At 29.3% G+C, this 27,496-nt stretch overlaps 1 protein-coding gene across 2 annotated transcripts in view; it reads right to left on the bottom strand.

Annotated features, from left to right (window-relative positions):
• Dgk (diacyl glycerol kinase 1) overlaps positions 1-21,256 on the bottom strand; it is a 372,554-nt gene extending 351,298 nt beyond the window's left edge. For both annotated transcript variants that reach the window (XM_075313077.1, XM_075313076.1), the window contains exon 1: positions 19,112-21,256. The gene's annotated coding sequence lies outside the window, so the exon portion shown is untranslated. The remainder of the gene's footprint in view (positions 1-19,111) is intronic.
• Positions 21,257-27,496: the final 6,240 nt, after the last annotated feature.

The raw sequence follows: 27,496 nt of genomic DNA on the forward strand, positions 1-27,496 counted from the left end.
TAGCTTGCGGCGCCCACGAGCCGATTAAACAAAGTTTATTTAACGGAAAAATACACTTAGTTGGGCACAGTGGAACAGTGGTTGCTACGTCCGACTTGCATGCCAAGGGTCGTGGGTTCGATCCCTGCTTCAACCAAAGTTTTTTTTTTTTTTTTTACATATATTCCAAATATGGTCGGAAAATCCCGAAAAATGTTCAACATTACATTCTACTATATTAAATTTTTACTATGAACTGTAAAATGTGTCTTATAAAAGACCTAAAGTCAGAAAAGAACAGTGTTTGATATAAACGAAATGGACTGTGTTGTTGGTTCAAAAAAACCTCTTTTTATTGAAAAAATAAAAAGTTTGTAACAAACGATTTTTTTTTGTGATAAACGTGTATACGTTTCGAAGCAATTCAAAAAACTCTAACAAAAGAAAAACGTTTTCGGTACACGTTTTCCAAACGTTTTTTTTTTCTTTGCGTGTAGATACTTTTGGCACACAGAAAAAATATCAACGAATTTTGTCAATTGAATATTTATTTAAAGTTTGTGCACTAAGTATGGCTTTCAAATGACCGACAAAGCCATCACATGCTGCTCGAAAGTGTCTCTACGATATTTTGGCCCAATCCCAGTGAAGTGCCGTTTGAGATAATCGACATTTTGGTATTTTTTAGTGCCAACCTTATTCTCCAACATGACTCAAACGAAAACGTGCAACGGATCTAAATCTGGAAATTACGGCGGCCATTATGCAGTAGAAACGAAGCGAGGAACCTCACTCGAAAGCCATTCTCGGCTGACACGTGCTGAGTGCGATGATTCCGGGTCCATTTGGAATGTCCATGCTCTCCGGTCGAAATATTTGTCTGCCTTGGGCTTTAATATTGTCTTTCGATGACCTCATAGTCGGTGAAGACGAGCGGGTACACAGAAAACATTTTTGTTGTCTTCCATCATGAAACTATTTGATCCAATTAATTTTAAATTTGAAATGTCTTCAATCACAGAAACGGTAGTATCAATCAACAAAACCAATTAAAAAAATAATTGTTCCAAATAAAAAATTAATTGATACAATTAATATTTGTGATTGAATTTTGTTTCAATTAAAATTTTTATTTTTATAAAAAATTTTGTTAAAGTTTTATTTTTTATACAAAATTTTGTAAAAATTTTATTTATATAAAAAATGTTATCAAAATTTTATTTCTATAGAAAATTTTGTGAAAATTTTGTTTCTAAAGAAAATTTTGTCAATATTTTATATCTATAGAAAATTTTGTCAACATTTTATTTCTATAGAAAATTTTGTTTCTATAGAAAATTTTGTCAAAATTTTATTTCTATAGAAAATTTTGTCAATATTTTATTTATATAGAAAATTTTGTCAAAATTTTATTTCTATAGAAAATTTTGTCAATATTTTATTTCTATAGAAAATTTTGTCAACATGTTACTTCTATAGAAAATTTTGTCAAAATTTTATTTCTATAGAAAATTTTGTCAAAATGTTATTTCTATAGAAAATTTTGTCAATATTTTATTTATATAGAAAAATTTGTAAAAATTTTATTTTTATAAAAAATTTTGTCAAAATTTTATTTCTATAGAAAATTTTGTAAAAATTTTATTTCTATAGAAAATTTTGTCAAAATTTTATTTCTATCGAAAATTTTGTCAAAATTTTATTTCTATAGAAAACTTTGTCAAAATGTTATTTATATAGAAAATTTTGTCAAAATTTTATTTCTATAGAAATTTTTGTCAAAATTTTATTTCTATAGAAAATTTTGTCAAAATTTTATTTCTATCGAAAATTTTATCAAAATTTTATTTCTATCGAAAATTTTGTCAAAATTTTATTTCTATAGAAAATGTTGTCAAAATTTTATTTCTATCGAAAATTTTGTCAAAATTTTATTTCTGTAGAAAACTTTGTCAAAATTTTAGTTCTTTAGAAAATGTTGTCAAAATTTTATTTCTATAGAAAATTTTGTCAAAATTATATTTCTATGGAAAATTTTGTCAAAATTCTATTTCTATAGAAAACTTTGTCAAAATGTTATTTATATAGAAAATTTTGTCGAAAAATTTTATTTCTATAGAAAATTTTGTCAATATTTTATTTATATAGAAAATTTTGTCAAAATTTTATTTCTGTAGAAAACTTTGTCAAAATTTATTTCTAAGAAAATTTTGTCAAAATTTTATTTCTATAGAAAATTTTGTCAAAATTTTATTTCTATCGAAAAATTTCTAAAAATTTTATTTATATAGAAACATTTGTAAAAATTTTATTTCTATAGGAAATTTTTTCAAAATTTTATTTCTATAGAAAATTTTGTCAACATTTTATTTCTATAGAAAATTTTGTCAAAATTTTATTTCTATAGAAAATTTTGTCAAAATTTTATTTCTATAGAAAATTTTGTCAAAATTTTATTTCTATAGAAAATTTTGTCAACATTTTATTTCTATAGAAAATTTTGTCAAAATTTTATTTCTATAGAAAATTTTGTCAAAATTTTATTTCTATAGAAAATTTTGTCAAAATTTTTTTTCTATAGAAAATTTTGTCAAAATTTTATTTCTATAGAAAATTTTGTCAAAATTTTATTTCTATCGAAAACTTTGTCAAAATTTATTTCTATAGAAAATTTTGTCAAAATTTCATTTCTATAGAAAATTTTGTCAAAATTTTATTTCTATAGAAAATTTTGTAAAAATTTTATTTATATAGAAAAATGTTGTCATAATTTTATTTCTATAGAAAATTTTGTAAAAATTTTATTTCTATAGAAAATTTTGTCAAAATTTTATTTCTATAGAAAATTTTGTCAAAATTGTATTTCTATAGAAAATTTTGTCAAAATTTTATTTCTATAGAAAATGTTGTCAAAATTTTATTTCTATAGAAAATTTTGTCAAAATGTTATTCCTATAGAAAATTTTGTCGAAAACTTTTATTTCTATAGAAAATGTTGTCAAAATTTTATTTATAAAAAAAAATTTTTTTAAATTTTTAAAAATTTTATTTTTATAAAAAATTTTGTCAAAATTTTATTTCTATAGAAAATTTTGTCAAAATTTTATTTCCATAGAAAATTTTGTCAAAATTTTATTTCTATAGAAAATTTTGTTAAAATTTTATTTCTATAGAAAATTTTGTCAAAATTTTATTTCTATAGAAAATTTTGTTAAAATTTTATTTCTATAGAAAATTTTGTCAAAATTTTATTTCTATAGAAAATTTTGCAAAATTTTGTTTCTATAGAAAATTTTATCAAAATTTTATTTCTATAGAAAATTTTGTCAAAAGTTTATTTCTATAGAAAATTTTGTCAAAATTTTATTTATATAGAAAAATTTGCAAAATTTTGTTTCTATAGAAAATGTTGTCATAATTTTGTTTCTATAGAAAATTTTGTCAAAAGTTTATTTCTATAGAAAATTTTGTCAAAATTTTATTTCAATAGAAAATTTTGTCAATATTTTATTTCTATAGAAAATTTTGTCAAAATTTTATTTCTATAGAAAATTTTGTCAAAATTTTAATTCTATAGAAAATTTTGTCAACATTTTAATTCTATAGAAAATGTAGTCAACATTTTATTTCTATGTAGAAAATTTTAAACATTTCAACATTTTTTCCATATACAAAATTTTATAAATATTTTAAATCTATAGAAAATTTGTGAAGTACCTCTAAGTTGAAGAGGACTATTTTGGAAAATCTACCAAAACATCAGGAATTCTACCAATCTACCAAACAGTAAAAAATATTCCCTGTTTTGGTAGAATAGAAGATTATATGCCACGTCCACTTGAAGTCAAGAAAGTTATGGGAAAGTCTTTCTTTGTACGGAATTGACATTTATTCGCTCGTGCTTCAGTTCCATCACGGCTAACTTTAATTCAAAATGCTTTTGTATGCCTGTAAAATGAGATTTCTCTGAAATAAATTTGTCAGCTGTCAGAAGAGCGATTTAGAAATGATAACAACTTATAGTTAGTTGCACTAGATATCAGCCACCCTTTTTAATGCGCCTATATTGAATAGTGAGCCATCAATAAAATCATGAAATTGCCCATATCGTATGTTCATAGGTAAGATAGATCTCATAAGTTTATGGGTCACCCTTTAGAGTCGACTAATTTAAAAAAAAAAATCATAACAACAACGTAAACTACAAAAACAACTCAGTAAAATAAAAGCAAATACCCATAGAAATAGACGGTAATAATAAACAGCAGTAGCAATAGCAGCAGCATCAACCCCCAGACAAAATTCAACAGATATCACTGCAGTATATCTTGATGTCTTTGGAGAGAAACGCAAAAACAATAAAAATTCTGTAGCCTCCAGCATTAACATGACGACTACAATGAATACCGGGGAGACCAACCCAGACAGTTGAGACAAACCTAACCCCCTGAAAAGGGGAAGAACCTTTGAACAGAAAAAAAAACACGCACTCACACACAGATACAAAACCCCTAAGATATCTTAACAGATAAAAAGGTCAAAAAATTATAAGACTCAGTTAAAAATTCAAACGACAAAAAATATGAGAGGCAAAAGTAGCAAACCTAAATAAAGGGAAACAAACTAGAAATAAAATCAAATAAAAATTAGAGGCACGAGTGTAGACCTTAAATGGGACATGAAATATTACAACTTCCGATGGCCTTATAATAGAGGGCGGGGGTAGGAAATAATTTAAGTGAAGGACGACCATCAAAACAAATCATTTTCAAATGAGTTTTGTTAACTCTGTATTAAAGAGTACTTAAAATAGAAAATTTTTGTCCCAAATAAATACTTAGAGAAATATTACTGGGATCTAAACATTCACTTAATTGCATGCCAATATGTGCTTTCGAGTTTTTTGATTTTTGCAAATGACGACTTTTCAATTTTTATACCCTCCATAGGATAAAACACAAAATTTTCCATAGAAATAAAATTGTGACAAAAGTTTCTATAGAAATAAAATTTTGACAAAATTTTCTATAGAAATAAAATTTGGACAAAATTTTCTATAGAAATAAAATTTTGACAAAATTTTCTATAGAAATAAAATTTTGACAAAATTTTCATTTTCTATCGAAATGAAAATTTGACAAAATTTCCTATAGAAATGATATTTTGACAAAATTTTCTATAGAAATGACGCTTTGACAAAATTTTCTCTAGAAAAAAATTTTGATAAAACTTTCTATCAAAATGAAAATTTGACAAATTTTCTTATAGAAATGAAATTTTGACAAAATTTTCTATAGAAATAAAAATTTGACAATTATCTATAGAAATGAAATTTTGACGAAATTTTCTCTAGCAATAAAATGTTGATAAAATTTTCTATAGAAATAAATTTTCTATAGAAATAAAATTTTGACAATTATCCATAGAAATGAAATTTTGACAAAATTTTCTATAGAAATAAAATTTTGACAAAATTTTCTATAGAAATAAAATTTTGACAAAATTTTCTATAGAACTAAAATTTTGACAAAATTTTCTATCGAAATGAAAATTTGGCAACATTTTCTATAGAAATGAAAATTGGACAAAACTTTCTATAGAAATGACATTTTGACAAAATTTTCTCTAGCAAAAAAAAAATTGGTAAAATTTTCTATCGAAATGAAATTTTGACAAAATTTCTTTTAGAAATGAAATTTTGACAAAATTTTCTATACAAATGAAATTTTGACAAAATTTTCTAAAGAAATAAAATTTTCTATAGAAATAAAATTTTGAAAAAATTTTCTATAGAAATAAAATTTTGACAAAATTTTCTATAGAAATAAAGTTTTGACAAAATTTTCCTTAGAAATTAAATTTTGACGAAATTTTTTATAAAAATGACATTTTGACAAAATTTTCTCGAGCAATAAAATGTTGATAAAATTATCTATATAAATGAAATTTTGACAAAATTTTCTATAGAAATAAAATTTTGACAAAAGTTTCTATAGAAATAAAATTTTGACAAAATTTTCTATAGAAATAAAATTTTGACAAAATTTTCTATAGAAATAAAATTTTGACAAAATTTTCTATAGAAATAAAATTTTGACAAAATTTTCTATCGAAATGAAAATTTGACAACATTTTCTATAGAAATGAAATTTTGAACAAATTTTCTGTAGAAATTACATTTTGACAAAATTTGCTCTACCAGTAAAATTTTGACAAAATTTTCTCTAGCAAAAAAAAAAAAATTTGCTAAAAATTTCTATCGAAATGAAATTTTGTCAAAATTTTCTATATAAATAAAATTTTGACAAAATTTTCTATAGAAATGAAATTTTGACGAAATTTTCTATAAAAATGACATTTTGACAAAATTTTCTCTAGCAGTAAAATTTTGACAAAATTTTCTCTAGCAATAATATGTTGATAAAATTTTCTATATAAATGAAATTTTGACAAAATTTTCTATAGAAATAAAATTTTGACAAAATTTTATCTAGCAGTAAAATTTTGACAAAATTTTCTATCGAAATGAAAATTTGACAACATTTTCTATCGAAATGAAATTTTAAAAAAATTTTCTATAGAAATTACATTTTGACAAAATTTGTTCTACCATTAAAATTTTGACAAAATTTTCTCTAGCAAAAAAAATTTGCTAAATTTTTTTATCGAAATAAGAATTTGACAAAATTTCTTATAGAAATGAAATTTTGTCAAAATTGTCTATATACATGAAATTTTGACAAAATTTACTATATTAATGAAATTTTGACAAAATTTTCTATACAAATAAAATTTTTCGACAAAATTTTCTGTAGAAATAAAATTTTGAAAAAAATTTCTTTAGAAATAAACTTTTGACAAAATTTTCTATAGAAATGAAATTTTGACGAAATTTTCTATAAAAATAACATTTTGACAAAATTTTCTCTAGCAATAAAATGTTGACAAAATTGTTTATAGAAATAAAATTTTGACAAACGTTTCTATATAAATAAAATTTTGACAAAATTTTCTATAGAAATAAAATTTCGACAACATTTTCTATAGAAATAAAATTTTGACAAAATTTTCTATAGAAATAAAATTTTGACAAAATTTTCTATAGAAATAAAATTTTGACAAAATTTTGTATCGAAATGAATATTTGACAAAATTTCTTATAGAAATGAAATTGTGGCATAATTTTCTATGTAATCTTGGCAAAATTTCTGTAGAAATAAAATTTTGATACAATTTGCTATAGAAATAGAATTTTGACAAAATTTTCTATAGAAATAAAATTTGGTAAGATTTCATATTAAAATAAAATTTAAAAAAAAATTCTATTTTATTTCTATAGGAATTCACAAAATTGCCTATAGAAGTAAAATGTTGACAAAATTTCCTATAGAAATAAAATCTTGACAAAATGTTCTCTGGCACTAAAATTTTGATAAAGATTCTATAGAATTAAATTTTGACACAATTTTCTATAGAAATGAAAACATGACAAAATTTCCTATACACACAAAAAAAATTTTCTGATTCAATCACGAAATAAATTGATCCAATTAATTTTTAATTGAAATGTCTTCAATCACAGAAATTATAGTATCATTTAAAAATTTATTGAAGGTCAATTAAAAAGTTAATTGATCCAATTAAAAAAATTAATTGATACTATTATTTTTGTGATTGATTTTTGTTTCAATTAAAAAATTTGTTGAATCAATTAAATTTTTAATTGAATATTTTTTAAAACTCAATTAAAATTTTAATTGGAAAAATTTTCGTGAAATTTTTTTGTGTGTAGAAATGAAATATTGGCAAAATTTTCTATAGAAATTAAATTTTTGACAAAATTTTCTATAGAAATTAAATTTTTGACAAAATTTTCTATAGAAATAAAATTTTTGACAAAATTTTCTATAGAAAACAAATTTAACAAAATTTTCTATAGAAATAAAATTTTGACAAAATTTTCTACAGAAAAAAATTGACAAAATTTCCTATAGAAATAAAATGTTGCAATTTTTTCTATAAAAGTAAAACTTTGACAAAATGTTCTATAGAAATAAAGTTTTTGACAAACTTTTCCAACAAAATGAAATTTTGCCAAAATTTTCTATAGAAATAAAATTTTTGCAAAATTTTCTACAGAAATAAAATTTTGGATAAAATTTTCTTTAGAAATAAAAATTATTAGACTTAGATTTAGTTTTAATTTTAATTTTAAGTTTATGTTTAAACCGGAGAAAAGACTTTTTCATCTATCTTATATATTTTCTAAGGTTGTATGTGTAATTTGCTTGTGTTTTTTTTAAGAAAATATACTCTGCAAAGACTAATCTTTAATTCAACCTATTTCATTTCATATCCTTGCCATCCCTCTTCAATTAACTTCAGAATAAACAAAAAAAAACAAATTGCTACATTTTCCATTTCCTTCACGCAGTGTAATTCCAACCCAAAGACAAAAGAGTAAATACAAGCTTTGAAATACACAGATAATGGTGTTGAAGCGAAGAAATTTCGATATTCCTGCCATGGCACGAACATGGAGGAGACACAGCAAAGATAATGAAAGGGAGAGGAGGCAGAAAAAATAAATTATTGCCATTTGTGGGCCCATAAATAAAAATAGACTTTCGTGTAAATGTTTATTTTACTCTTGGTCTTATTTACTTATGCCGAACTGTTAATTAAGGACTTGGACTTGGAAAATTTAACATGGACTTTTCATAGAAAATGAAAATGAAGTCATTTAATTGTTGTTTTACGACCATTCACACCATCGTAGGCGGATAAGTGAATGAGAGAAAATTAAAACAAAATTAGAAACCAATGTGTGCGAATAAAATGGAATTAATTTTAAATTAAAATTCTTATTAATTTTCCATAAAAATAAAATATCTAAATAAGACTTGAGACTGGACGAGACGAAGATGGAAGTTTGGTGCTGTTCCCAAAATCGAGTGATGCAGATGAGAATCATGAAAATAGTTGACTGAATTAAGTTTTAAATTAATTAAAATTAAATTAAAATATAGTTAATATTTTGCAGTCCATCGACAAATCTCGATTATGACAGAATTATTTGAACTCCGAACTATACTGTCAACAATTAAACCGCCTGAAGCAAGCAAATGCCTAGAAGAGACCCAATTTTACCAATAAGAGAGGACTTGTGTTCTATTAGGACCTGGCCTGGCCATAGACATCGAAAAGTCACAATCTTTCTAACTGACTAAAAGTTTGATTTTTTTTTAAATTGATTAAAATCGAATATTCGATTTTAATATTGAAGTTTTTAAAAAGTCGGTAAGATTGAACTTCGAATGAAGTTCCTTTTCGCTCTAGGACAGATAGGTATAAGCTAAATATTTTTATACCCTACACCATAGGATGGGGGGTATATTAACTTTGTCATTCCGTTTGTAACACATCGAAATATTGCTCTAAGATCCCATAAAGTATATATACTCTGGGTCGTGGTGAAATTCTGAGTCGATCTGAGCATGTCCGTCCGTCCGTCTGTTGAAATCACGCTAACTTCCGAACGAAACAAGCTATCGACTTGAAACTTGGCACAAGTAGTTGTTATTGATGTAGGTCGGATGGTATTGCAAATGGGCCATATCGGTCCACTTTTACGTATAGCCCCCATATAAATCGATCCCCCGATTTGGCTTGCGAGGCCTCTAAGAGAAGCAAATTTCATCCGATCCGGCTGAAATTTGGTACATGGTGTTAGTATATGGTCTCTAACATCCATGCAAAAATTGGTCCACATCGGTCCATAATTATCTATAGCCCCCATATAAACCTATCACCAGATTTGACCTCCGGAGCCTCTTGGAAGACCAAAATTAATCTGATTCAGTTGAAATTTGGTACGTGGTGTTAATATATGGCCTCAAACTCCCATGCAAAAATTGGTCGGTATCGGCCCATAATTATATATAGGCCCCATATAAACCGATCCCCAGATTTAACCTCCGGTGCCTTTTGAAGAAGCAAAATTCATCCGATCTGCTTGAAATTTGGTACATGGTGATAGTATATGATATTTAACAACCATGCCAAAAGTGGTCCATATCAGTCCATAATCATATATAGCCCCATATAAACTGATCCCGAGATTTGGTTTTGGAGCCTCTTGGAGGAGCCAATGTACCAAGCCAAATCATCCGAGTGAGTTGAAATTTGGTACATTGTGCTAGTATAAAGGGTGATACGGTCAAAATTTGGTCAAGGGAAAACGCGTGTAAATCGGTGAAATCGTTTATTTAAAAAATCAAATTAAATTTCTTTTTCAAGTTCAATTAGTATAAAATTCAGGAAAAATATTCAGTTAGGCTTTCGCTTTTCCAAATTCGAATTGCCGGGCCTCACGCTTGACGTCTGCCATCAGATTTTGTACAGCCACCTTGTCCACTTTCTTCGCCGCAGAAAGCCAGTTTGCCTTGAACTGCTGCTCGTCCTTAGCAGTTTTTTTGGTCTTCTTTAGGTTCCGCCCAGTATTTCTCAATTGGGCGGAGCTCTGGCGTGTTGGGAGGGTTCTTGTCCTTGGGAACCACCTGCACGTTGTTGGCGGCGTACCACTCCATGGCCTTTATACCGTAATGGCAAGATGCCAAATCCGGAACAAAACAGTACGGAACAACCGTGTTTCATCAGGAAAGGCAGCAGACGTTTATTCAAACACTCTTTTACGTAAATTTCTTGGTTGACAGTCCCGGAAGCTATGAAAATGCTGCTTTTCAAGCCACACGTACAGATGGCTTGCCAAATCAGATATTTCTTTGCAAACTTTGACAGTTTTATGTGCTTGAAAATATCTGCTACCTTTCCCCTTCCTTTTGCCGTATAAAACTCCTGTCCCGGAAGCTGCTTGTAGTCGGCTTTGACGTAGGTTTCGTCGTCCATGAACACGCAGCATCGTCGTGTACAGCCTCCGGGATCGCGCTTTGGCCGTCGTATTTTGTTTATCATCGCGATTTGGAGTCACTACCTTCTTGTAAGTCGATAGTCCGGCTCGATGCACGGTTGTAGACGATACACCCAGCTTATTTGCGGCATCTCGGAGAGAGAGGTTAGGTTTCGCTTGAAACTACCGGCAACTCTCTTTGTCGTCTCAGCGGCTTCCGGTTTTCGATTTCCACCCGATCCAGACTTCCTGGCTGTCGACAAACGTTCCCCAAACACTTTATTTACATTTGTAACAGTTGATTTGGCAACTTTTAGCGATTTTGCCAGCTTTGCGTGCGAGTAGCTCGGATTTTCGCGATGCGCGAGCAAAATTTTGATACGCTGCTCTTCTTGCTTGGACGGTATTTTGACAACTGAAGAGTGAATTCCAAAATCAAAATAGGAGCAACATTCTACACACACACCTTCAAAATGAGGGGTGTTCAGGTTTTTTAAATGCAAAATTGAAAGAAATACGTCAAGTTTATATTGACCAAATTTTGACCGCATCACCCTTTATGGTCGTTAACAACCATGCCTAACTAGGTCCATATCGGTCTATAGTTATATATATCCCTCAGATAAATCGATTTCCAATCACACAAAAATTGTTCCATATCAAGTTCATAATTGTATATAGCCCCCATATAATTCTGGCTCTCTACGTACCGTGCAAAAAGTCCATATCGATTCGTAATTATTTGTAGACTTAACTATACATAACTTTTTTGTCTAATATATACCACGTATGGACTAACTCACAATTCAGAAAACGATGTTAAGAAGTTTTAAGATACCACAACCCAAGTAATTCGATTGTGGATGACAGTCTTTCGTATAAGTTTCTACGCAATCCATGGTGGAGAGTACATAAGATTCGGCCTGGCCGAACCTACGGCCGTATATACTTGTTTTCATATAAAAATTTCAAATTTGTAGAATTCAGATGGGATTTTCAATTTTATCGTGATCTCGAAGTAAGCTTCGTTTGCGCTCTGGGACGCAAAGTTGAGGAGATATAAGAAACATAATTTTTTACTTTGGATGGACTTTTAGACTTTATTATTTTAGACTTTATTATATTTGGCTCTAGGGCGCATAGTTTCTTACAAAAATATTTTTTTTATAAAAATTTCTTTTTTTTTTCAATATTGGGATGGGATTTTTTGTTTTTGGAATTATCAAAAAAATTGGCTAATTTTCGGTCTATGACGTAGGTTAGGTGGCAGCCCGATGTATCAGGCTCACTTAGACTACTCAGTCTATTGTGCTTGTTAAACTCAATGACAAGGGTTCTTCTTTTTATAGCCGAGTCTGAACGGCGTTCAACATTGCAGTGAAATCACATAGAGAAGCTTTGAAACACTCAGAAATGTCACCAGCACTACTGAGGTGGGATAATCCACCCCTGAAAAACTTTTTGGTGTTCGGTCGTAGCAGGAATCGAACCCACGACCTTTTGTATGCAAGGCGGGCATGCTAACCATTGCACAACGGTGGCTCCTTATGACGAATAGTTTACCTAATATGAACACAATAAATTTTTCATATGCATTTTTTGATTGCAAAAAAAATTTGATAAAAACGCATTTTGGCCTATAGCTGGGCTGACACAGCGAATTGGCCTAGATTTAGATATATTGGGTGACTGATATGTATTGCAACCACCCACAAGTTGCTGCAGCTTTTATACCGCTCGCTCGAAAGCTGAAAGACGTATTCCACACGGATGAAAAAGACTGTTTTTCATATGTTTGGCTATAAACATTATATGTTTGGAACACAAATTTTTAAACACAATATTTTTGAGTGCAAGCATATAATGTTCATAAACTAGCATAACATGTTTGGGAAATATATGTTAGTATGTTAGAACATATTATGTTTGGGACATAAAATGTTTGTAAATATAATATGCTTGGATGCACACATATATTAATTTAGAAATAGCCTATAAACATATATGTGTTTAGTAGCTTGGAGAGCTATTTAACAGGGAGCGATATTGAACTAAGTTGGTGGTTGTTACTTGTTATTACAAAATTAACATTTTATTTTTCCTTGGGCAATTGATCAGCTACTTCTTTGATCCTTACAAACTGTGTGGTCCGCTGTTCGAATCCCCGTCCGGCAAAAGGTAAAATTAAAATAAAAAAAATCATACAATTGGATAATTTCTTCTACAATGTTTGTATTACAGAAAAAGGTGCTAAGAACTAAAAAATCTCGTGGAAGTGAGAAAGATGTGGGGGAATATACAATTGGGCAGAAACAAAATTTTGAGCATTCAGGTCGAAAACCTATGTTGTTAGCACCTATATTACCTGTTTATTTTCATAATTCATTATGATTGTAAATTTATAAATAAATAAATAAAATTTTGAGCATAATATTGTTTGGGAGATTTTTTTTAAGCATATAATATTTTTGGTTGCAAAATGCTTCCAAACATATTATATGTTCACATAATAACATATTGTTTTTTGGAAGACAACATTATTGAATTTGGATGCAAAAATACAAAATGTTTGGAACTTAGACTACCCGAACATATATTGTTTAGACCAATATGCTTTCAAACATATTATATATTGGAAGATATCAAACATATAAATGTTTGGGCAATACCCAAAAATGTATATGCTTGAAGCAAAATATGTTTGGGAGTATATGTTACAGAAGCGATTTTTTGTGAGCGTGCAGTGGTAGATCATTTAATAGCTTACAAAGCTTACAAAAGCATTTTTATCTGATCATATCGCAAAATCGTATGTAAAACATATTGAAAAAGAATTTGGTTTACTCCGATGCGAAGCCATTTTAAATTGAACAGTATGGGAACAAACAAAGTGATCGAGTTTACCTGTCAAAGAGATCTGCTAAAAAAAAAGCACACCTTCCGCCGCCGAGCGTCAGACTAAAATACCCGTTTCCAATCTTCCACCGTCCAATTCCTGTGGCTTTTATAGAATTTCAGACTAGATTTTATGTTTTGTATGAGATACGGCTGGTTTTTTTTGTTTCTTTCTGATATCGAAATTTAATCGCTGAAATAAATACCTATATGTTTTGATCGCCAGTGTAAATCCTTCATAATTTAAGATACAAATAGAGAATATGACAATAGGTAAAAAACTATCTTGATTTGCATGCTGAGAATAACACCAGGATATCCATTAAAAATATTCCAAACAAAGGAGAGTTTGTGCAAAATACGAGGGGCTACTAAAGCCAATTTAATTTTATTTTAGTTCATGGAAATTATTATGAGAAATTTTCCTTCAATCTTCCTTGTTTTTAGTTGAATGAACTATAGAACGAAACAAACGAATCGAATACTAAATGTACCGAATTTCCAAGAAAATAATGTAGAATTTCCTAAAATTTGTAAATTTCACACAAAAAAATTCTAAAATTCCACTAAAAAATATTGTCATAAGGCCAAAGATTTCTTGCCCTTAAAATACGAATGCGTGTCGTGCTTAGCATCGAAGACGCATTTCTCTGATATAATTTTTTTTTCTTTTTTTTTTGTAGAAATGTCGGTAAAAATAAAATAAAGTAATTGCTCTTAAAATGCGTATATTTACATGAAAGAAAATTTTATTTGACTAAAGTCAACTTTGGTTTAATAATTCTGAAAAATTCTTCAAAATTAATGAAATTGTCTTTAAATTTGTTGTCTTTTTCCATCTCGACTACAAATCAAAAAATCGTTCAAAAATGGGGGACGTCTTTCCACACTTTATTTTAAAAACAATTTAGACTTGAAGCATAGCACAATTTCTACTTGAAGTCGAGTCTGAATTTGGAAATAAAGACAAATTCAGACTCGACTTTTAACGAAATTTGTTCTTCACAATTGTATGTACAATTTTCGTACTTTTTATGAAAAAGTTTGAGACTTTTAATGAAACTTATTTATAATTTCTAAGAAAATGTTTCGTACTTTTATGTTCAAAACTTTTTTTTATAAAAAAAAAAAATATTTCGCCCAAAGTACAATGGGTTCTCTCCAAAAAAAAAGTGAACCCAATATTTCACTAAAGCCGATTTAACTCTCTTTTAGTTCATGGAATTATTATATTTTAAGAAAACTTCCATGACTTTAATATTTTTCTTTTGCGCACATTAGTTAAATTTACTAAAACAGAGGGAAAAATTTATACACAAATGAAGCATAAAGATTAACTAAATTCGTGTCTCTCCCAAAATAGTTCAGAATTTCTTAAAATGTTTAAATTTTACCAATAATGCGCCCATCTTGAACTTCGCATGTCACTAAAGACATTCTTGCAATTTTGAACTCCAATATTTTCCTTCAAACTTCAAAATTTTCTTTAACAAATGAAAAAAATTAATTACATCTAATAAATTTTCTTGAATTTGTCGAAAAATATTTACTTATTTTTGTGATATCAAAATTTTCTACAAATAATCGAAAATTTTAAAATTAACCAAAATTTTTCTTCCTGGTGGGTTCACTGTTTTCTCTGTGTTGTATTATCAAGTTTGCAAAAAGTCCTCACTACTATATACCTTAAGTTCTTGAATAATTTTGCAGATTGGTTGCCTCACTTTTTTATACCCACCACCATAGAATGGTGACGGGGGTATAATAAGTTTGTCATTCCGTTTGTGACACATCGAAATATCGATTTCCGACTATATAAAGTATATATATTCTTGATCAGGGAGAAATTCTAAGACGATATAACCATGTCCGTCTGTCTGTCTGTCTCTCCGTCTGTCTGGCTGTCTGTTGTAATCACGCTACAGTCTTCAATAATGAAGCAATCATGCTGAAATTATGCACAAGCTCGTCTTTTGTCTGCAGGCAGGTCCAGTTCGAAGATGGGCTATATCGGTCCAGGTTTTGATATAGTCCCCATATAAACCGGCCTCCCGATTTGGGATCTTGGGCTTATAGAAATCGTAGTTTTTATCCAATTTGCCTGAAATTTGAAATCTAGAGGTATTTTATGACCATAAAGAGGTGTGCCAAAAATGGTGAGTATCAGTCCATGTTTTGGTATAGTCCCCATATAGACCGATCTCCCGATTTTACTTCTTGGACTTCTAGAATCCGCAGTTTTTATTCAATTTACCAGAAATTGGAAATCTAGAAATATTTTATGACCATAAAGAGGTGTGCCAAAAATGGTCAGTATCGGTCCATGTTTTGGTATAGCCCCCATAAAGACCGATTTCCCGATTTTACTTCTTGGGCTTCTAGAATCCGAAGTTTTTATCCAATTTGCCTGAATTTGCAAATCTGGAGGTATTTTTGGACCATAAAGAGGTGTGCCGAAAATGGCGAGTATCGGTCCATGTTTTGGTATATCCCCCATATAGGCCAATCTCCCGATTTTACTTCTTGGACTTATAGAAACTGTAGTTTTTATCATAAGCGTAGGAAGGCCTCTGGGGAGGGGGCTTAGACCCCCCCAGAAAAATTTTAGCCCCCCCCAGAATTTGAAAACCTATTTACGATTTTCCATTTTTATAAAAAATAAACAACCCCAGCCAAAAAAGCGTCGCCAAAAAAGTATTGAAAATGATCTTTCTGGATTCGGAAGTGGTGCAAAATTGGCGAAGAAGCGATGAATTTAACATGGGCTTGTCACAGGACGGAAGTCCTCCATTTCCACAGCCGTTGTACTGAATTTGCATCACTTCTTTAGGTGTGATCCGAATTCAATGTTTTGAATGTAAATTAAAAAATTCTGTTATATTTTGTCAAATAAATAATTTTTATAATTTTTAATGGATTCTAATGCTTGTCGGAAACGTTTGACTTCAAATATTTTCAAAAATTCACAAGTTTTTCAGATTGGATTTAGAATTTTTTTCGACAAAATTTAAATTATTTGTACCATTTTATGAATTCTTACTTCGTTTTTAAGGTATTTGAAACAAAAAAGTTAAAATTTCCCATTAAAAGTATGAAAAAACCAAGTTATGAAAAATTTAATTAAAAGAACTTCCTGAGTAGTTAAAATAAAGAACATCATTGGGAGTACATCTTCTGGAAGTGCTTTTAAAATTGTGCCTTTGCAAGAACTTCCAAATTTTTTTGCTGGGAAATGTGTGGAACTACTTTTAGTTGCTTTATTATAAATTAATTTTCGAGTTATTTTGATGTCTAATTTTTTTATTAATTTTTATGAAATAAAACATTAATTGAAATATAAATTTTTAGCTAGGGGGGCTATAGCCCCCCCTAGGAAAATTGTCTAGCTACGCTAATGGTTTTTATTCAATTTGCCTGAAATTGGAAATCTAGAGGTATTTTAGGATCATAAATAGGCGTACCGAAAATGGTGAGTATCGGTCCATGTTTTTGTATAGCCCCCATATAGACCGATTTCCCGATTTTACTTCTTGGGCTTCTAGTATCCGAAGTTTTTATCCAATTTTCCTGAACTTGAAAATCTGGAGGTATCTTTGGACCATAAAGACGTGTGCCGAAAATATTGAGTATCGGTCCATGTTTTGGTATATCCCCCATATAGGCCAATCTCCCGATTTTACTTCTTGGACTTATAGAAACTGTAGTTTTTATCCAATTTGCCTGAAATTGGAAATCTAGAGGTATTTGAGGACCATAAATATGCGTACCGAAAATGGTGAGTATTGGTACATGTTTTGGTATATCCCCAATAATGACCGATCTCCGGATTTTATTTCTTGGGATTATAAAAACCGTAGTTTTTATCCAATTTGTATGAAATTTGAAATCTAGAATTATTTTTGGATCATAAAGAGATACGCCGAAAATGGTGAGTATAGGTCAGTGCTTTAGCATAGCCCCCCATAAGAACGTTTGCCCGATTTAACTCCTTGGGTTTCTAGAAACCGTAGTTTTTATCCAATTTGCCTGAAATTTCACTTCTTGAGGGTATAGAAGGCGCATCGATCATCAAAAATTGTTTGAAACTCAATATAAAATTTCCATATTTTACTTCTCGGGTTAAAATCTATAGATTTAAGATTTCAAATCAAGACGTTATTTTATAATTTTCTTGCACATTTACAAGAGATGTTAATGATTCCTCTAAAACAAAAATGGTTCTTACAAATCCAGAATGTAATATAGTTTTCATAGGTAAAATCTTTAAATGTATCTCCGGGAAGTGTATTGTTTGAACTGCTCTGCTTGAGTTGTCCTCAAACCCCCCTGAAATTTCAAAGGAAACCCTAATATTTGATTCATGGTAGTGGGTATTTAATAGCGATTTCGATTGGGAAAAAAGGTGCAACATTCTCGAAATTGATAGCAAACTATGAAGGACACTGTGATAGATTTTGGATCATGTATCTCTCACAATATTAGGAATTAACAATAACTTTGGAATGACGCTATCATTTGGTCGAAAATGCAATGAGGAAAAAAGTAGAGTAACACCAAGGCAACATATTTTTGGCGAATCGAAAACGCCATAAGATTCGGCCTGGCCGAACTTACGGCCATATATACTTGTTTCATAACATTCTAGCACCCAATTGAGAAGTTCCTTAGACATGCATCAAAATAGTTAATAAAGGAATACACTATCAGAGACAATTTTATGTCGCGAACGGAAATTTTACAACTACAATGAAACATCTTCATAATTTCAACGCAAATGTTTCGTACTTTTTATGGAGATTTTTTAGCGCAAAAACTTCCTCACAAAAATCATGAAATGTGAGGAAAATGTCGTTAAAAGTACGAACTTTTTACGAAAAAAAGTTAATGTAGAATATTTCGTAGAGATTCGTATATTCGCAAAAAGTTTTTCGTAAAATTTACGAAAATAAATGAAAATTTTATTGTTTTCATGAAGAATTTACGAAGAATAGTTAATGAACGTAACGTAAAATTAACGATGAAAATTCTTTCGGTGTACGCGAACTTCAAATTTAAAAGAGAATTGTGTCTTAAATGCATCTTTACTTCAATTCTCTGCTTCTTTGGCTCGGAAACAACACCAAAATTGTTAGTGTGACGACATATACTTTGATATCGGGCAAGCTTTGTTTTTCAGTATAACCTATATTTTCTTTCCTGGTGGGTTCCCTTGTTGTTAGTGTATCAGACTTTCTACGATATTTCTTTTTTTTTTCTATAAATCTCTTAATAAAACGTCACTTTGTAAATGTAAACACAATCCCAATGGCAACTATATCATAAACTCACCTTTTATTATTTCTTTGTTGTTGATGCGACGGTAAAATTACGTTGAATAAATTTTAGCCTAGGATTATTATGATGCTGCTACTGTGATTTTCCTCGTGCAATAAACAAAAACAGATGACTGTTGTCTGATGATGCAGATTACAAAAAAAAAACTAAATTTTATTACTTAATTTTGTAATTTTAAGTGTAGAAAATACACCAACAATTTATAGCACGTTTTTTGTGATATATTTTTTTGTAATATTTTAAAGCAAAAAAAAATGTACACAATTTCTTTAACACTTCAAATGAAAGCCAATTGCATATGGTGCTGATTTGTTTTTTTGCTTTTGTTTGCTATTACAATTTATTGCTTAGGCAATGAGTATGGGTGTTTGTGGTTAAATAGTGCGTTTTATTTCTTAGACAGTTGACAAATGGAACACATCTGTCATCCAAAGCAATAACAAACGGGGCAACAACAACAATAATAAATAATAACAAAACACAATCTAAGTGTTTGTATTTTCATGTATTCAATTGAAAGAAAATTCAAAAATCATCACTGGAATTTTACTATCATCATTACTTCTTGCACTCATGGAAAATCGTTTAATTCTAACCGTTTAAATGCCTTGACTATAATCTCTCCCCTCTCCCACTCTTTAGAAGTGAGTTACGCGTGCTTATACCCCAGCTACAGTTCTCATATCCAGCCATACATAGATATGTATTCTCATATGTTCACTTTGATTTGTTTTTGTTTTTTTTTTTTGTGGATGCCCTTCTCACTTTGCCAATTCGCGTTGTTGTGGTGGGTGGTGGGGGGGGCGCAACAAAACACAGAACGAAGGCAGACAACAACACCCACACACTGTCTCTATGGATGGGGTAAATAATGTATGGAGCTAGTGATGGTGGTTGATGGGTTGCCTTTGTTGTTGTTGTTGTGGTAAATCAAAGACACTAGAATGGTGCCAGACAGACAACACAGTAAAGACGAACAAGCACACTTACATACACTCTGTTGTGATGCTGGGTGGGGGAGATGGATTTTAAAGGAGAGGAATTTACTTTTTTGTTCTCGTATTTAGAAAATTTCTTTATTTTGGTTATCAGTGAGGTTGTTGTTTTTGGCGCTTTTTTTTTGAGGGGTTTCTTAATTAGAATTTTATTTAAGCATTTCTTGTTTACAGCGAATGAATGAATTTATATATTTTGTTTAATATTTTAAAAAGTTTTAAATAATTTATACGATTTTTGTTTTTGGTGATTTTTACAAACTATTTTTGGCCTTTATTTGTTTATATATTTTTTAAAATTAATTTTTACAGATCTTTTCTTATCATTTTTGTTTTTTCAAAAATATATATTTTTTTCTATATTTTTTTCTATATCATTTATTTTTTTTCTTTTCTTGTTGGGCTTTTATATCACTTTTCCAATATATTTTCTAAAAATAATTTTTATATTAACTTTTTCTTTTATTTTGTTTTAATTTTTTTTTTTTTTCAAATATTTATATTATAATTTTTGTTGTTGCTTATGATGCTAGTGTGGTTTGTGTGTTTGCCGTTTTCCCATCATATAATTTTGAGACATTATATATTGTTGTTATTTTTCTTTTTTTCGAATTTTTTATTTAATTTTTTTTTAATGTGTATTTTTCTAAAAATTTTTATTTTTCACATTAACCACTACACGAAGAAGATGATGATCATGTTGAGATCTCTTGTCTGTCTATTTGGTATTGTTATTGTGATTGTTTGTTGTATTTTTGTTTTATTATAATCTTTAATTGTTTGTTTGTTATTTATTCTATAATTTCCCCATGCATTGTTTGTTGTTGCTAATATATTATAAAGAAAACCACCGACTTTTGCTATTGCCTCTAGTTAGTGAGAGTAGTTTTTGTTTTTGTTTGTGTTTTTTTTTTTTTTTTGGTTTTTTGTCGCTTTTCTTTTTTTTCGTTCTTAGTCTGGATGAATTGAATTATGACTATGTGTCTTTGTTTATTTGTTGTTGTGTGTGTTTTTTTATTTCTATTTTTTTCTATTTTCTCTCACAATTTCTGTTCGCTATTCTATTTTCAGTTGCTATCGTAATTTCTTAAGTTTTTTTTTCCTCGTGTTTTAACGCCGGCTGCTCCACTGAAACTGAAATATTTTCCATGCAAACAAATGCTTTTATAAACTTTTCGCTACAGCAAATTCTTCTTGTGCTCTGCAAACAGATATTATGGGCTATTCCATGATGCAAACAATGGATAAAAGGCAAATGTATGGAATGTTTGGTGGTCTCTCCATACATCGTCCACAAACAGCCTCTGTAGCATAGTAAAGGAAGAGTATGGATATTAAGAGAGAGTGGGAGTGAGAGTCTAATAAAACAGCTGTAGTCAATTGTATGCATTGTATTTGCTCTCTTTGCATCTTTCTCATTACAAAAGAGTACGAATTTTATTTGCTCTTTAGTATTTATATCATTGTTATGGTTTTTTTTGTCAAAGTAAAGAGAGTTTTTAAAGTAGTCAATGCTTTAGAGGCAATACAGGGTGTTGTATTAAATATTTAAAAAAAAATTAAGAAATTTTAAGTTGAGGTAGACCCTAGTCAATATATGTTAAGCAAAAAATTTTTAAAAGTAAATGCTTAATTTATACGAATCAAAAAGGATATTTTAAATATAAAAAATTTATGTATTTATCATTTAAATTGCAAATATGGACCTTTAAGGGATATTTCATGTAGAATTTTAACTATCAGTTAAGAAAAATTAAATTGCATTAAAGTTAATCCAGAGAGAAGATATCTGCGGATTAACTTTAACTGAGAATTTTTCGACAGTTAAGTTTCTAGTATATTATCAGGATGACAGATATATCCCTAATACGATTTTAAAGTTAGCTAACCTTTCACTGAGCTACGCTATTCCAAAACATAAAACAAATTTTCATATAGTAAACATTTTTATTTAGTGGCAAACATTGTCTTTAATAGCAATCTCTACTTCACTCTTCTCTTTACGCTACTCTAGACCCCTTCTAATTTTTTCATATCCTGTATACAAAGTGAATGACTTGAACAAAAAAAAACAACGCAACTGGACAATATCGTTAGAAAAGTTGATAGACATTTGAAAGATTAATGTTGTGGATTTTTCTGTTAAAGCAAAATTGTTTTTCCTTCGCCAGGGTTTCTTTGTTCTTGTCATAGTTTTGTGCTCCTTAGTACGTTGTCATAAAGAAAACCATAAGTAGTAGATTTTTCTATTTTTTTTTACGAGGGGATTTCTTTTTGTTTTGTGACATTTACAATAAGTAGATCAAGAATCAGCATAGCATAGTAGTTCTTTTCAAAGAATTCTAATGAAATTATGTGTTGTTATACTCGGATTTAATTTATCACTGGTTTTTGCTTATTGAATTATATCGAGTGCAGACATGGGTCATCGTCAGTTCTTAAGCTATTTTGTGACCTTTGTTGGCAAGAAATTTAAAAATTAAATAATATTTCTTACCTTCCAAGATTCGGATGTGCTGAACGATTCTTTGTAGTATCTCTCGGAGTGGACTCTAGGATGCGGTTTAGGTGTGAACCCTGGTTAGACGGAGTTGGTACTGTTCACGAGGAGGAGAAAGGTTATCGGGTACAAGTCTCCTGAATTCTAGGGCATAAAGTTGACGCTCTCGAAGTCAGCGTGGTACCTAGGAGTTATTTTGGACTCCAGGCTGAACTGGATGGAGAATACTGCCGATCGCAGAAAAAATTTCACGAAAATTTTTCCAATTAAAATTTTAATTGAGTTTTAAAAAATATTCAACTAAAAATTTAATTGATTCAACAAATTTTTTAAATGAAACAAAAATCAATCACAAAAATTAATAGTATCAATTAATTTTTTAATTGGATCAATTAATTTTTTAATTGACCTTCAATTAATTTTTTAATTGATACTATCATTTCTGTGATTGAAGACGTTTCAATTAAAAAATTAATTGGATCAATTAATTTCGTGATTGAACCAGAAAAAAATTTTTTTGTGTGTATGCGGCACTATACTCGTGTCAAAAATTGGTCGGGCAGAGATGGGGAATGAGGCCTTCTCTTTTTGGCTGGCTTTATACCGCGGTTGTAAGACCTGGGACCACATATGGCTGTCATGTTTGGTGGACAATCGTGAGACACCAAAATCATATATCGAGAATAAATAGGGTAAATAAGACTGCACTCATCTATATGACAGGTGCCATGAGGACCACAGCCACTGCCGCTTTGGAAGTACTGATGGGATTTATCCCACTCGATTTACACGTAAGGAAGCCGGCTGAACTGACACTTCTGAGACTTAAGAGCTTGAACACGCTGGAGAGGACAACCTGCAGGCATACTGAAATTCTGGCCGGGCAGTATAGAGAGACGGACCATATGGCCACGGAGCATGTTTATCATCACAAACCGACATACGTTATACCAAGTATGGAGGAGTGGGAAGACGGGAGGATACCCTTCGGAATCCTGAACATGTATACGGACGGATCAAAGATGGAGGAAGGAACGGGCAGCGGAATCTATTGTAGTGAACTAGGAATAAGGGAGTCCTACACGCTGGATAGTGATTGCAGTATTTTTCAGGCTGAGATTTCTGCGATCACAAAGGCTGCTGAGTCGCTGTTGATGAGGCCGTTATTCAGAAGCGATATCACCTTCTTCATCGACAGTCAGGCAGCTATAAAGGCATTGTGCAGTGCTGACATAAGGTCTAGGGTAGTCAGCCGCTGTCGTCGAGAACTCAAGGTTGTCACTGAACAGCATAATATAACTCTGTTCTGGGTACACACAAAAAAAATTCTGATTCAATCACGAAATTAATTGATCCAATTAATTTTTTAATTGAAATGTCTTCAATCACGAAAATAATAGTATCAATCATAGTTTTAATTGGGCATAGAAAAAATTCTTAATTAAAAAACTAATTGGTTTCATTAACAAATTTCAATTAATTTTTTAATTGATTCAATTAAAAATTTAATTGATGTTGAATGCAAAACTCAATTAATTTTTTAATTAAAAAAGGTCAATAATTTCAATTACTTTTTGAATTGGCTTAGAGTTTTTATTTTGAATAACAAATGATTGTTTGAAATACATTTTTAATTATAAAATAAAAAAATGTTCATCACTGTTTTTAACTAACTTAGTCTTTCGAATTTGATTAAAAAGTTGATTGTATCAATTAATTTTTTAATTAAAAATTTTACAATTTTCAATCATTTACTTAATTAACTTAATGTTTCTACCTTGATTAAAAAGTTAATTGTATCAATTAATTTATTAATTGAAAACATTTTCTACTTCAATTAACTTTTTAATTGGAAATATTTTGGTGATATTTTTTCTGTGTACCTGGGCACTATGGGATAATAGGAAATGAGAAAGCGGATGTGCTGTCTAAGGAGGGTGCTCGTGGAAAGAACAACGTCCTATCGGAAGTTTTTCCTCCACTATATTCTTATCATTACAGGATAGATGTTGAATATCATCATATTCAATGGCGAAGACGCTGGGTCTCTTCGGATGGTTGCGAGCAAACCAAGTTGATATGGGATGAACAGAAACGTAGGAACTGTAAAATTTTGTTGTCGATTAACAGAGAGGAATTACGGCCATTGATTGGTATCATAACAGGACATAACACACTTGGGAAACACATGGTAAGAATAGGACTTAAAGACGATGATATCTGTAGATGGTGCCTGGACCCGGAAGTTACGGAGGACTCGTACCAGTTCCTGTGTCAGTGCCCAGCTTTATCCTTTAGAAGAAACAAGATACTGGGCTCCTTTTTCACTGATCTGCGGGAGTGCAGCTTAAGGAACATACTTGCATTCATCAGGGCCTCTGGTTGGTTATTCTGAGATTTCTTTCAAAGAGAACGAGCAGGTGGAAGTTTCTGGGACAAAGCGAATCGCATCGGAAGGAGAAAGATTGAAAAATCACATCGAGGGATCACAATGGACCTATACTGGTCTAAGTGGCCATCAATTCAAGAACATTGATGTCACCCTCTACAACCTAACCTAACCTAACCTACCTTCCAAGAAATTTAAGAAAGTTCCCAACAAAAAAATAGAATTTTTCAATCTCATCCCAGGCTATCAATTTTTCCACTTTCGATGTTGTTCTTTAGGAAAAGTATTAAAAATATGATATTTGGCCGATTTAAGTCAAGGTCAAAGTCAAATTTTGCACAATGTAATCAGTTGCTCTTTTCTCTAAATTAAAGAATTCAAAAAATTGCAACGACAAATATTTTAAATATCTATTATAAATATCACGTCTTCAAGAATAACACTTTTGGTATTACTTTGGTTTTCTAAGAATTTAATTCATTTTTTTTTTTTCGTTTGTGGACTGACATTTGCAAATGCCACAATGCTACCATGAATTTCAATTTGCCTTGAAGTATTGTTTTTTTTTCTTTTTTTTTATATCACCATCAACTAAATCATCACACCCACTGTCATCATCATCATATCACATATTCCAGATTTGTCAAAATCACAGAAAAACAAACCAGGAGGAACTCATGAAACAAAACTAAAATATTCAACATTTCAGTAGCCAAAATTCCTAAGAGAATTACAAAAATAGACAGCAGTTTTCACATAAAGAAATCTGAACTGTTTGAAATTCTTGCCAAAATATATTCGCTTCGCATATCATTTTTTTCCTCACAAAAAGGACATGTTTTCGTTTTGTATGACGTTCATTTTTTTGCGCTCTCAGCCTTTAGCCATGAACTCCGTCAAGTTAGAAATTCATGACTATGATATTCTCTGCAAAAATGTCATCATGTATGTGAAGTCAAAGAAAGTGGTTGAAACATTAAAGACCACTAAACATTTAGCATTCAGAAAGAAAAGCTGAATAGTTGAGATTTTCCTTTATACGAGGAGCAACATACTAACATTGCATCTACGCAACCAACCGTAAACTGTGGAAATGTCATGCAATGGGAGTCATAACAAAAGGATTGAGGGATAAAGAATATTGTCGTCATCACTTGCAACATCACCCGAAGGAATAGTGGCTAGCAAAACGACTATCTATCATCAATGGTATCACAATAACCACTAGGATAATGGCACAAGCATGGACACCAATAAAATAGCTGGGATATAAAAATGCGCATAGCAATGTTCTTTCCCCCCATTAGAGAACGAAAGAAGGCAAAAGTTTGAGGTTTTTTTCTATTTTTACTGATTTTTAATTTTATTTATTAATTTTAAAGTTAATTTTAATTTTATTTTGTATTTTTATTCGAACTTTAATTTTAATTTAATTTTAATTTTAAAGTTAATTTTAATTTTAATTTTATTTTTTTTTTAATAAAATAAATGCGCATAGCAATGTTCTTTCCCCCCATTAGAGAACGAAAGAAGGCAAATGTTTGAGGTTTTTTTCTATTTTTACTGATTTTTAATTTTATTTATTAATTTTAAAGTTAATTTTAATTTTATTTTGTATTTTAATTTTAATTTTAATTTTAGTTTTAATTTTAATTTTAATTTTAATTTTAATTTTAATTTTAATTTTAATTTTAATTTTAATTTTAATTTTAATTTTAATTTTAATTTTAATTTTAATTTTAATTTTAATTTTAATTTTAATTTTAATTTTAATTTTAATTTTAATTTTAATTTTAATTTTAATTTCAATTTTAATTTTAATTTTAATTTAAATTTTAATTTAAATTTAAATTTAAATTGTTGTTTTTGATCTCAGCTTAAAGCCATGCATTGAATAAACTACAAGTGTAGCTTAACCAACAGAAAAAAATATGCTTGTCAAACTTATTTGGGCAAAGCCCTATAGACTGCAAGATGGCAGGATGTACAGCTGTTTCGGAATTACCACATTCCTCTACTTGCAGCAAAACTATCAACCAATTATCAGAATAAATTCGGGTAATTCACTCAACCCAAAGTGAATTACACTTGAACCTCCCAAAAAAAAGGGTTTGATAGTCGGCTACTGCCTAAACAAATTTGCCAGCATATCTCTTTTCCTTTGCCAAACTCAAATGATCGATTTGAATGTATTAGAATTAAAATTATTATTAAAAGTAAAATTTAGAATAAAATGAAATAAATTAAAAACAATAAAAACTAAATTAAATTAAAATTTTATATAAAATGAAATTACTTAATTTAATAAAAAATAAATTAAATTAAACTTAAAATTGAAATTAAAAATTTAAATTTAAATTTAAAAATTTAAAATTAAAAATTAGAATATTTTTACTGATTTTTAATTTTAAAGTTAATTTTAATTTGTATTTTAATTTGAATTTTAATTTTAATTTTAATTTTAATTTTAATTTTAATTTTCATTTTCATTTAAA

The sequence above is a fragment of the Haematobia irritans genome, chromosome 5 (assembly GCF_050003625.1).
Source record: "Haematobia irritans isolate KBUSLIRL chromosome 5, ASM5000362v1, whole genome shotgun sequence".
NCBI lineage: Eukaryota > Metazoa > Arthropoda > Insecta > Diptera > Muscidae > Haematobia > Haematobia irritans.